General features: G+C 44.7%; 1 long non-coding RNA gene across 2 annotated transcripts in view; it reads left to right on the top strand.

The window, feature by feature from the left end:
• LOC105605027 (uncharacterized) overlaps positions 1 to 13,068 on the top strand; it is a 30,433-nt gene that overhangs the window by 9,013 nt on the left and 8,352 nt on the right. For both annotated transcript variants that reach the window (XR_009598485.1, XR_006058063.2), the window contains exon 5: positions 6,176 to 6,250. This is a non-coding gene — a long non-coding RNA (uncharacterized LOC105605027). The remainder of the gene's footprint in view (positions 1 to 6,175; positions 6,251 to 13,068) is intronic.

Raw genomic sequence — 13,068 nt, 5'->3', positions numbered from 1 at the left:
AAGAGGTGAACAGATTCAAAATATGTATAGGAGGTAGAACTGAGGGGTGACTAATAGGAAATCTAGCTGCATGGACAGTGATGCTGTTTACTGAGACCAGGTATCCAAGTGACTCTGTGTATTTGGTGAGGCGGTCACAACTTGGACCTCTTCCATTTGCGAGATCTCTGGATAGAGAAAAGAGGTCCAAATTGCTGTTTGAAGTTCAGGAGAAACATCTAAGCAACATTATATATTTGAGAGCTGTATTAAGCAGAACTTGTGTTCGGTTCCTGTAACATCTACCCAACCACACTGCTTTAACTAAATGGTATTTGTTGCTCTTTGCTGCTCTATTTATTGAAAACTCTGACATAACGCCAAGTTTGAAGGTAAGCAGAGCAAGACTGGTCCTTCAGGGCCCGGGTCTGCCCTGTCGGTCTGCTCTGGCTCTCCTTACTGGGAAGCTTGCACCCTCAGTCAGCTGTGGTCATACAGTGGCTGCTGCAACTCCAGCTTCCCACCTGCATTCCACATATGCTGGAGAAAGAGGAGAAAGGATGAAGGAGCAGCACCTGTGTTAAGGAGAGCAACCCTTTCCCAGAAATCCCCGCTGCCTGCTGCTTATCCCTCATTGGCCAAGTCTGGTCACATGGCAGTGCTTAGCTCCATGAGAGGCTGGGAAATGTGATTTAAAAAATAAGTCCCGAGCCTATTTGACAGAAAGGAAAGGGGAATGATTCTTGAGAGAGCTGCACAGAGATGGTGATTAATAACTATGAAAGTAGAGGAAATTATCTTAGGACTGGGAGTTGAGAAAGGAGAGTAACCAAGGCCGAATCCCAATTAATGTGGGGTCAACCAGAAAGATAAAAAGAAAAGGGATTAATGAACCTGAGAAAGAGCAGTCAGCAAGGCAGGTGCAAAGCCAGAAAGGTAGTATGTATACAAGTCAAGGGAAATGAGGGTTTCAGGAAGGAAGGAGCGGCCCCCAGTTTCCAGTGATATAAGGAGGACTGCAAGACAAAGCTGAGGAGTGACCCCAACGGTCGGCAGCTCCAGAGAGCTGGGTGAGTGAAATAACTGAGTCAAAAGTGGGCTGGAGACTAAATGAGGTTCAGAGTGAGATCGTTAGCTGGAAGAGGATGGGGGTAAGAGACTGAGGGAGAGGTTTGTTTGGATTTTTTAAGAAGAGAGAGACTTGAAGATGTTTAAATGATGCAGGAAAGACAGTAGAAGAGGAGAGATTGAAGAGTCTGAAGGAAAAGAGATGATGCTTGCTGGAGAAAGTGAGAGGGACTGGAATTCAGGACAAGTGGGCAACCAAAAACTGGAGGACAGATGGGGCTCCATGGAGACAAGAGGATGGGGGAAGAGCTGAGTTGGATGCAGATGTTTGTGGGTTTAGTGGGGGTCCCTGAGTGAAAGCAGCCTTTTTTTTTTTTCTTCTGAAAATAGGAGAAATAGGTCACCTGTTAAAAGAAAGTGGCTGTTTGGTGGGATCCAGGGATTTTTAGAGAAACTTAGTAGAAAATGAGAGAAGCTTCTGAGGAAGGCAGGCAGGAAGGTTTGAGGATGGTGAACCAGAGTCAGAGTCACAGCTCAAATGAGACAGCCTTCATCAGTCCTCAGCAACTGGGATATGTCCAGGTGTAGAGAGCACAGACAGGAGAAGTGATCAAAGTGTGGAGGGGGTTGCTGGAAAGGCATAATAGAAAACAGTGGTACAGAGGGTTGGAGACAATTGAGGAGAAACCACTGAAGTGTTGTGTCATGAGTTGTGGGTGTTGAGGTAGAGAAGTGATAGCTGGAAGGGCCAGTAGATGGAGAGAAAGGAGAAGATGCGAGTGGAGCTGGAGGGCCCTCACTGACTACAGAAGATAGGAGTGGTTGCACAAGGCTAGGTCAGACAGAGGGATTTATCCATGGGAGGGAATGACTGAGCTGGAATGAAGGAATCAGTGACACTTGGAGTGAGGAAGTCAGGGTCAAGTATGGCAGGATTCAGGTGAGCCGGGCGCTAACATCTTTCACTCAGCTGGCTTGAATTAAGGTTGCCTTTCTTGAAAAGATCAGGGAGCCGTGGAGAAAGGTAAACAGAAAAGAAAGTAATTTCTTAGCCTGTCACCCAATGCCTACCCAAATATCTGTTTTAAAGAATTTGTAAATTTCCAAGGGCTTCTTGCTCCGATATGCAGCAGCCACCGCAGCTGTGGGTCTTCTGTCCTCAGAAGTATCCCTACCAGACTGTAGATTTGTGATAGGAATCCATGTGTGAGCACAGGACACAGTGGAGCATACTTTAATGGCGGAGGCCAGGACTGTCATAGATGATGGCGACGAGGAGTCCTACCCATCTCACCTTAGTTGTCCAACCTATAAACTGAGGGTGGGGGAGAGGGGACAGTTGTTTAGTAGGTGACCTCCCAGGGTCCTCCAGCCTTGACAGTTTGCCAAAGCAGGAAGGTCCAGATGTTGCCAGTAAGACATCAGAGGGAGGGTGCCCATCAGCGAGATTAAGAGCAAGGTCAACCCTAGCTTTGCCCCTGACAGCTGTCCACTAGGGGAACTGTGGACTGTGTGCAAATGTGAAAATCGCTTGACAGTGAAGAATTATTCCTTCTGAAATAATCTCATGTGAAATGACTTTCACAAATCTATGCGTTTGTAAAACAATGTGGAAAGGTAGGCTCAGAGTGAGTCACTCACCCATAAGATGTGGAACCAGAACTGTTAGCTTTATGTCCAGACCTTTGTGTCTCAATCTTCCACCCCAAACTGGAGAGTCATGATCACATGGATTTGGGGATTCACTGAGCCCCTGGGACCCTTATGCTCAGGCTCTGCCAGGAGGGACCCTTGATAGGAACCCCAGGGAAGGGGACAAAGAGGCACCTGCCCCACCTGCCTGAAGCAGAGCGGAGCAGAGGTGGATGCTATACCCATCACAAGCGCTTCTGCCTGGCAGCCTCAGCTCTGGGGACTTTCCCCCGGTTCCGTGGGAGAAGCTGGCTGTCCCTGGGGAGCAGTGCGTGCTAGCTGCTGCACGTGCAGACACTGCCATCTAGGGGCAGCCAGCTGAACTGGCTTTATGGAACCACCGCTCTGTGTTGGGGCGGGAGGAAAGGGCTTTCGTCTGGTCTGAGGCTGCTTCCTTCCTGGAGCACTAGTTCTCCTGGCTCCCCTCTCCTAGTTACCCACTCAGACAGGACTATGCACCTCCTCCTCCGAGTATCCGATCTCCCTTCCTGTAAATGTTTCTTCTCTTCCCTGCTTCCGCCGTCTCCACAGGCTCTCTGGTGCTCATGTGACTTTAGATATCTTCCATGCACTGGCCACACTTCATGTTATCACCAGACTTGCCCTCTCTCATGAGCCCCAGCCCCAGTCTAGAAGGAGAACTTGATTCCATGCTCGCCTTCCCCCAGGCCTTGAGAAGTTCATGTCCCTGAACACTGTGCAGAGGCTCCACAAGCCTGGTCCCCATAACCACATCTGAGCAGGTCTCCGTAACCACGGCTTTGACCCCTGGCCTTCTTCACACTCGGTGATCCAGTCTGTCACCTCTGGTTCAGGGGTGGCTGCACAGCCTGCCCTTCAGGACCCAGTGTTGGAATCTGCCCTTCAGAACCCAGTGTTGGAATCTGTTGAATGGCTTCTGGCTGAAGGAAGCTGCTTCACCCAGAGTGCTTAGACCCAGAGCTCGCCAAACCCTCTTACCTCACTTCTGGGCAAGTGATGAGTGATCCTGGCTCTGGCCTCCCCATGGGGTCAGATGAAGCCAGAGTTCAGTTTCAGTTCAATTTCTCCCTCCACCCTGTCCTGCTTCCCTTACTTCCTGCACCCAGGTCTCTGGATCAGCTTCTGTTTCCAGTGCACTTGGCCACAGCACGTGTTATCACCTCAACTCCGAACATCTGCCCATTCCCTCTGTGTGAGAATACAGAAGGAAGGAGCCAGCCGGCCCCCCGCTCAGCCAGGTCCTTCAGAAGAAGGGGCCTGGAGGCTCCCACGCCACCAGCTTCCAGAGCACCACTCACACTTCGGCCCCAGTGTCTCTCTTTCTTTCTCCTGCTCCAGCCACTTCTGGCCAACTGGCCCCCAGCTTCCTTGGGAGGGGGCTCTGCCTGCTGCCCTCTGCGAGTCTTCAGCCCTTGCCCTCTTCCTCTTTCAGAGAGGCACATTTGTGTACCCCAAGAGTGAGAAGCTGATTGCCTTGGTTGACTGTCACCCTCTACATCACTTCTTGGACAAAACTTTTGTGCTAGCTTTGCAGGTTGGTCTGCCTTGCATACCTGAGCAGTCCATGGGCTCCTAACTCAGAGGCCAGGACCCACCTCTGGTCCAGCCACTCTGTCCAGGACAGTTTGGGGTACAGAGCTCTGGTGAGGGGACTCCAGTGGAGCTGCTGCATGAGAGCCCCAGGAGAGGGCAGTGAAGCGTGGCAAATGAGTGCACGGTGTCTCTCTGGTCTGCTGCTAGGGCTGCTGACTCGAGATAATAAACAAAGTTTGATCTACACATTAGCATCTGCAACCAGTTTGAGTATGAGTATGCAGATCCGGTTTTGTGATGATTATAGTCTTATTGGTCGACTTTTAAAGGTGTTTAAAACATTTATGAGACTGAATCATCAGAATTGGGAAGAGTGTCATTGATTACACTTAACTTCAAATGTTCAGGGCAATCTACTTTGTTAAAATTATAAAAGGTCAATTTGTTAACTGTGGGAATTTGTTGTTTAGTTGCTAAGTCGTGTCCCATTCTTTCCGACCCCATGGGCTGCAGAATGCTAGGCTTCCCTGTCCTTCACTGCCTGCTGTGTTTTGCTCAAAAAAGTCCTTCACTACCTCCCGGATTTTGCTAAGTTTTGAACAAAATCCCGGAGATAGTGAAGGACAGGGAAGCCTGGCATGGGACAGTCCTTGTGGTTGCAAAGAATCAGACATAGTATGTGAATATTTAAAGAAATGTTAACTGTTTCTGTTTTCCCATGTTGCATGTGAGACAAAGTGTGGAGCTGGCTGTGTTTCTCTGTGTACACAGAGTTCCTTGGGCATTAAAGAGGAAGCTGTGGGGACCCCAAGGGTGCTGAGAGTCAGTCCAGGGAGCAGGACACTGTCACGGTCTGTGCACCTGGGGGTGAGAAGGTGTCTGCCCCGTGCTCTGCCCCATGGCCCAGCTGGGGCCAGTGAAGGGGGCTGACCCTGTGCTCTAGGGTAGGATTCACAGCTGGTGGCCGCCCGGCCCTCACCCCACACAGGCCTGAAGTTGATTCAAGGTTCTTTCGAGTCATGAATGTTGGGGAAGAAATGAATGCCAGGTAAGGGCAGCTGAGGCCCCTGCCTGGCAGACGTGTCAAAGGCTTCCTGCAGCTGAGACCCCTGCCTGGCAGACATGTCAAAGGCTTCCTGCTTGAAAGGGCAAGCCGCACAGCCCACCCCAGGAGCTGGCTGTGTCTCTAGGCCCAGCTCCCCAGCCCCTCTGGCCCTCAGGGCCCTGGCCTCCTCCTCTTGAGTATGAGCAGTGCCAGGATAAGGGCCTGGCAGCAGGCTAGTCTTCTCTCCCCCTAAACAGGCACAATCAGAAAGGGCACAGGGAAGGCCCAGTGCCAACTGAGTCCACTGACAGGTAGAGCAGCTCTCCCAAGTGCTTGTCTGAATTTGCATTCCTCTCCAGGCACCCACTCCAGTGTTCTTGCCTGGAGAATCCCAGGGATGGGGGAGCCTGGCGGGCTGCCGTCTATGGGGTCGCCCAGAGTCGGACACGACTGAAGTGACTTAGCAGCAGCCAGGCCTCCTCTACCCTTGCAGGCCCATTGGGTTTCCCCAGCCATACTGATTCTATACAATTTAATGTTCCCTGAGCTTCCTGGCACATCTATAACCCTCTCTGAGGGGCTGAGGGTGAGGGCACAAAAAACTTTTGGTCAGGAAATCAGATATGGAGGTTTACTAAGCAGATAGGATAATGCTATTTTTATTACTTCATTAAAAAATATTTAATTAGTTAATACATTAACATGTATTAAAGTTCAAAAGGGCTTTGGGATGGACATTTTCTTCTCACCTGTGTCCCCAGCACCCTTTTCCTCGAGGCAAATACTGTTACTGGTCGCTCATGTATTTTCCTATCAGGATGTTATGGAAGACGCTGTTGGTTGAATCCTCAAATCCTTTCTGTTTTCTTTTTCTAGGGATAGAGTCACCAAAGTTTGGCAAGGTATAAACCTATCCATGAGAAAGACTGCATTCTCCCAGCCACTCTTACAGTTAAGTACAAGCATACCTCATTTTATTGAGCTTTGCTTTGTTTATCTGTGTGTGTGTGTTTACAAATTAAAGGTTTGTACCAATTCTGCATCAAGCAAGTTTATAGGTGCCATTTTTTTTTCAACAGTGTTTGTTCACTTTGTGTCTCTGTGTCACATTTTTGGTAATTCTCATATTTTTCGTCATTCTTATTTTTGCTATGGTGATCTGTGATCAGTTATCTCTGATGCTACTGCTGCTAAGTCACTTCAGTCGTGTCCGACTCTGTGCAGCCCCATAGATGGCAGCCCACTAGGCTCACCCGTCCCTGGGATTCTCCAGGCAAGAACACTGGAGTGGGTTGCCATTTCGTTCTCCAATGCATGAAAGTGAAAAGTGAAAGTGATGCTCAGTCGTGTCCGACTCTTCGCGACCCCATGGACTGCAGCCTACCAGGCTCCTCTATCCATGGGTTTGCCAGGCAGGAGTGCTGGAGTGGGTTGCCATTGCCTTCTCCCTGATGCTACTACTATTGCATAAAGATTACGACTTGCAGAAGGCTCAGATGATAGCATTTTTAGCAACAAACTTTTTAACTTAAGGTATGTACATTATCTTCTTAGACATAATACTACTGCACACTTAACAAATTACAGTATAGTGTAAACATTACTTTTATATGCACCGGGAAACCAAAAAAATTCATATGACTGGCTGTTTTTTTTAAATTTTGCTATATTTAATTTATTGCAGTAATCTGAAACTGAACCCATGATATCTCTGAGGAATGCATGTGCAACCAGTGGGATGTGAGCAAAAGTGATACGTGCTCCTTATTAGGTCATACCTTAAGGGAAAGAAGTACGTTTAGCCTTTTATAAAATTCAGCATCCTTTCATGATAGGATTAAGTATGATTTAGTATGGAAGGATCTGTTCCATACCAACAGATTAAGTATGGAAGCATTATTCCTCAACATAATAAAGGCCATATATGATAAACCCACAGCTAACATCACACTCAATGGTGTAAAGTTAAAAGCCTTTCCTGCTAGGATCAGGAATAAGACAAGGGTGCCCACTGCCATCATTTCTATTCAACATAGGACTGGAGGTCTTAGTCATATCAACTAGGCAAGAAAAAATAAATAAAAGGCATCCAGTCAGAATTTCATCAGAATGGAATCTGTTTACAGATCATATGATATAGAGAATTCTGAAGACCACCCCAAAACTGCTAGAACTCATAAATGAATTTAGTAAAGTCGCAGATACAAAACCAATATATAAAAATCAATTGCATTTCTATACACTAACAACAAGCTATCTGAAAGAGCAAGAAAGTAATCTAAGCTTAATTTTCCAGGTAAGAATAGTGGATTGGGTTGCCATTTCCTTCTCCAGCGATAGAAACCCAATCCACTATTCTTACCTGGAAAATCCCATGGACAGAGGTGCTTGGCAGGCTACAGTTCATGGGGTCACAAAGAGTCAGACACAGCTGAGTGAGTGAGGGCACAACAGACATCTATAAGCACATTCCACACAACGACTACAGAACGCATTCTTCTCAAGTGCCTAGGAAACACTCTGGGCACGCATTTGGCTGCGTCATGTCTTACTTGCAGCACATGGATGCAGGCTTAGTTTCTTTGTGGCATGTGGGATTTTAGTTCCCCAACCAGGAATCAAACTCACATCCCCTGCATTGCAAAGTGGATTCTTAAACATTGGACCAAGGAAGTCTCCCTAAAAAACATTCTTAAGTATAGACCATATGTTAGGCAATCACATAAATCTTTAAAAATTAAAATAATTGAAATCATACAAAAGCTTATTCTCTGATCACAATGGAATGAAATTAGAAATCATTAACAGAAGGAAATTTGAGGAATTCACAATTATGTGGATATTATGCTTCCCTGGTAGCTCAGACAATGAAGAATTTGCCTGCAATGCAGGAGACCTGGGTTCAATCCCTGGGTTGGGAAGATCCCCTGGAGGGGAATGGCAACCCACTCTGGTATTCTTGCCTGGAAAATCCCATGAACAGAGGAGCTTGGTGGGTCTCATGGGTCCATGGGGTCTCAAAGAGTCAGACATGACTGAGCGACTAGCACACAAACAACGTACTCCTAAATAACTAAAAGGTCAAAGATGAAATCAAAAAGGATATTAGGAAATATTTTGAAATGAATGAAAACAAAAACACTGCATACCAAAGCTTATGCAACCAACACAGTGCTTAGATGGAAAATTATAGCTGTAAACATCTATATTTATAAAAAAGGAAGATCTCAAATCAATAACCTAACCTTGTACCTCAAGATACTAAAAAAGAAGAGCAAACTAAACCCAACACAAACAGAAGGAAGGAAATAATAGAGATTAGTGCCAAAATAAATGAAATAAAAATGTAGAAAAAATGTAAAGAGGAAATCAACAAAACCAAAAGCTGATTCTTTAAAAGGATCAACAAAATTGACAAATCTTTAGCTAGACTAGTAAAAAAAATAAAAGACTCAGTTTATTAAAATCATTAATAAAAAGGGCCATTATTTTCTTTTCAGAAATAAAAACGATTATAGCAAAAAAGAAAGCAATCTCATTTACAATAGCATCCAAATAATTAAATAAATAAAATATTTAGGGATTAAACTGGACCAAGGAGGTAAAAGACCTGTACACTGAGAAGTATAAGAAATATAAGACATTGATGAAAGAGCCTAAAGAAGATACAAGAAATAAAAAGGGAAGGAAAAGAAGAAGACACAAATAAATGGGAAGATATTCCATGTTCCTGGATTGGAAGAATTAACATAGTGAAAATGTCCATTCTACCCAAAGGAATTTACAGACTCAGTGTAATCCCTGTCAAATTTCTAATGGCATTTTTAGGATACCTTTTAGGGAAACCTATCCTAAAACCCTAAATAGCCAAAGAAATCCTAAAAAAGAACAAATCTAGAGGTATCACACTTCCTGATTTTGCACTATAGGGAACATTCCATGCAAAGATGGGCACAATTAAGGACAGAAATAGTATGGACCTAACAGAAGCAGAGATATTAAGAAGACGTGGCAAGAATACACAGAAGAACTATACAAAAAAAGATCTTCATGACCTAGATAACCACTATGGTGTGATCACTCACCTAGAGCCAGACATCCTAGAATGTGAAGTCAAGTGGGCCTTAGGAAGCATCAGTACAAACAAAGCTAGTGGAGGTGATGGAATTCCAGTTGAGCTATTTCAAATCCTGAAAGATGATGCTGTGAACGGGCTGCACTCAATATGCCAGCAAATTTGGAAAACTCAGCAGTGGCCACAGGACTGGAAAAGGTCAGTTTTCATTCCAGTCCCAAAGAAAGGCAATGCCAAAGAATGCTCAAACTACCACACAATTGCACTCATTTCACATGTTTGCAAAGTAATGCTCAAAATTCTCCAAGCCAGGCTTCAACAATGTATGAACTTCCAGATGTTCAAGCTGGATTTAGAAAAGGCAGAGGAACCAAATTGCCAACATCCATTGGATCATCGAAAAAGTGAGAGAGTTCCAGAAAAACATCTGCTCTATTGACTATGCCAAAGCCTTTGGCTGTGTGGATCACAACAAACTGTGGAAAATTCTTCAAGAGATAGAAATACCAGACCACCTGACCTACCTCCTGAGAAATCTATATGCAGGTCAAGAAGTAACAGTTAGATCTTGACTTGGAACAACAGATTGGTTCCAGATCAGGAAAGGAGTATGTCAAGGCTGTATATTGTCACTTGCTTATTTAACTTATATGCAGAGTACATCATGTGAAATGCCAGGCTAGATGAAGCACAAGCTGGAATCAAGATTGCTGGGTGAAATATCAATAACCTCAGATATGCAGATGACACCACCCTTATGGCAGAAAGCATAGAGGAACCAAAAAGCCTCTTGATGAAAGTGAAAGAGGAGAGTGAAAAAGTTGGCTTTAAACTCAACATTCAGAAAACTAAGATCATGGTATCTGGTCCCATCACGTCGTGGCAAATAGATGGGGATTTTCCTAATGGAAACAGTGACAGACTTTATTTTCTTTATTTTCCAAAATCACTGCAGATGGTGACTGCAGCCATGAAATTAAAAGACGCTTGCTTCTTGGAAGAAAAACTATGCCCAACCTATACAGCATATTAAGCATCAGAGATATTACTTTGCCAACAAAGGTCAGTCTAGTGAAAGCTTTGGTTTTTCCAGTAGTCATGTATGGATGCGAGAGTTGAACTATAAAGAAAGTTGAATGCCAAAGAATTGCTGCTTTTGAACTGTGGTGTTGGAGAAGACTCTTGAGAGTCTGTTGGACTGCAGGGAGATCCAACTAGTCCATCCTAAAGGAAATCAGTCCTGAATATTCATTGGAAGGACTGATGTTGAAGCTGAAGCTCCAATACTTTGGCCACCTGATGTGAAGAACTGACTCATTAGAAAAGACCCTGGTGCTGGGAAAGATTGAAGACGGGAGGAGAAGGGGATGACAGAGGATGAGATGATTGGATGGCATCACCAACTCAATGGACATGAGTTGGAGTATGCTCCAGAAGCTGGGGATGGACAGGGAAGCCTGGCATGCTGCAGTCCATGGGGTCCCAAAGAATCAGACGTGACTGAGCAACAGAACTGCTGGACTGAATGTTTGTTGTGATCCACACAAAGGCTTTTGCATAGTCAGTGAAAAGGAAATAGATGTTTTTCTGGAATTCCCTTGCTTTCTCTATGATCCAATGGATGTTGGCAATTTGATCTCTGGTTCCTCTGCCTTTTCTAAACCTAGCTTGTACATCTGGAAGTCCTCAGTTTACATATTGCTGAAGCCTAGCTTGAAGGATTTTGAGCATAAAATGAGTGCAGTTGTACAATAGTTTGAACATTCTTTGGCACTGCCCTTCTTTGGGATCAGAATAAAAACTCACCTCTTCCAGTCCTGCGGCCATCAGCAAATGATTTTGTAGCCACAGCTCTGGGGGCTTAATTCAGAGCTCTTTTGTCTTTTCAAAATGTTGCTACTGACCTGTTTGGGATCCTCTAACATCATATTTCTGTAACTCTGTTTTACCACATAAAGTGAGGGGTAGGATCAAGATTTTAACTCACTGAGTCTATGCTGGGAGTATTTCGAGTAGGAAATGGAACCCGCGTGTCTTGCTGGATGTAGAGAATAGTTTGAGGCATTATTTGTTGGAAAGAAGCTCTGCCAGGAGAGGAGTTTCCAGGGACCTGGCCTCTGCCTCAGGCTACTCTGTGACCTCTCCCATTCTAAGTATGGCTGGACCAGCCCTGAGCATGTACTTGTGTAATGAGAAACTTCTATCGTCAACTCTTTGGTTCCTTTGAAGCAAGAAAGATAGGATAAGTGCTCATTTCTTTTTTTTCTTTCCCAGGTTTTACAATGAATTAATTTTCTAGTATCATCCAAAGACTTTTTATTTTTTTAGCATTTAAAAAATTTTAAAGGATTGTTGTGAACTTATGAAGTTAAACATATCTTATATGTTTTAATCCATCTTAAGTAAAGATGCTCATGTTGTCCCATCTTTTGCAAGAAAGAACACTTCACGGTAAATCTTGAGTCCTTTCTTTCTACAAGCCTTCAGTGGTTTTGGGGCACTTGCTTGATAACTGATATGACAAGATATTCCAGGTGAGCTTGTACACATTCTCTGCCCTAAGCTTGTAATCAGCCATTTCTTTGATGTTAGGAAGATGACAGTGTGGACTTATCTGCCTCTTAGAAGAGTTTTTTCATGTTTCCGGACTGAACAACATACTAATTAGAGCATGGATGTCTCTTGTCTAACTCTTAAACAGATAATCTATTCAAGGCTTAAGATATAGAAAACGAAGATCATGGCATCCGGTCCCATAACTTCATGGGAGATAGATGGGGAAACAGTGGAAACAGTGTCAGACTTTATTTTTGGGGGCTCCAAAATCACTGCAGATAGTGCTTGCAGCCATTAAATTAAAAGATGCTTACTCCTTGGAAGGAAAGTTATAACCAACCTAGATAGCATATTCAAAAGCAGAGACATTAGTTTGCCGACTAAGGTCCATCTAGTCAAGGCTTTGGTTTTTCCTGTGGTCATGTATGGATGTGAGAGTTGGACTATGAAGAAGGCTGAGCACCGAAGAATTGATGCTTTTGAACTGTGGTGTTGGAGAAGACTCTTGAGAGTCCCTTGGACTGCAAGGAGATCCAACCAGTCCATTCTAAAGGAGATCAGCCCTGGGATTTCTTTGGAAGGAATGATGCTAAAGCTGAAACTCTAGTACTTTGGGCACCTCATGTGAAGAGTTGACTCATTGGAAAAGACCCTGATGCTGGGAGGGGTTGGGGGCAGGAGGAGAAGGGGACGACAGAGGATGAGATGGCTGGATGGCATCACTGACTCGGTGGACGTGAGTCTGAGTGAACTCCAGGAGTTGGTGATGGACAGGGATGCCTGGCGTGCTGCAATTCATGGGGTCGCAAAGAGTCGGACATGACGGAGTGACTGAACTGAACTGAACTGAAGATATAGATGAGGAAAATTCCTTATACTTCTCTAACATGTCACAGTTGTTTCTCAATTTAAGGCAGTGGTTTTCCACTTTGACTGTATACTATAACTCCCTAGGAAGCTTTTTAAAAAATACTGGATCCATCCTGGATGCACACCCAGAGATTCTGGTTTAACTGGACTAGGATCTGGCCTGGGCATTAGTTTTAAAAGTGTGAAGCAACCTGATGGTGCACAACCCTGGGTGCATAGTTTATCATTCCATATGGGTTTTTACACTTTACTTCATATGTATGAAGCT

The sequence above is a fragment of the Ovis aries genome, chromosome 25 (genome assembly GCF_016772045.2).
Source record: "Ovis aries strain OAR_USU_Benz2616 breed Rambouillet chromosome 25, ARS-UI_Ramb_v3.0, whole genome shotgun sequence".
NCBI lineage: Eukaryota > Metazoa > Chordata > Mammalia > Artiodactyla > Bovidae > Ovis > Ovis aries.
This window is presented reverse-complemented; position numbering and strand designations above follow the sequence as displayed.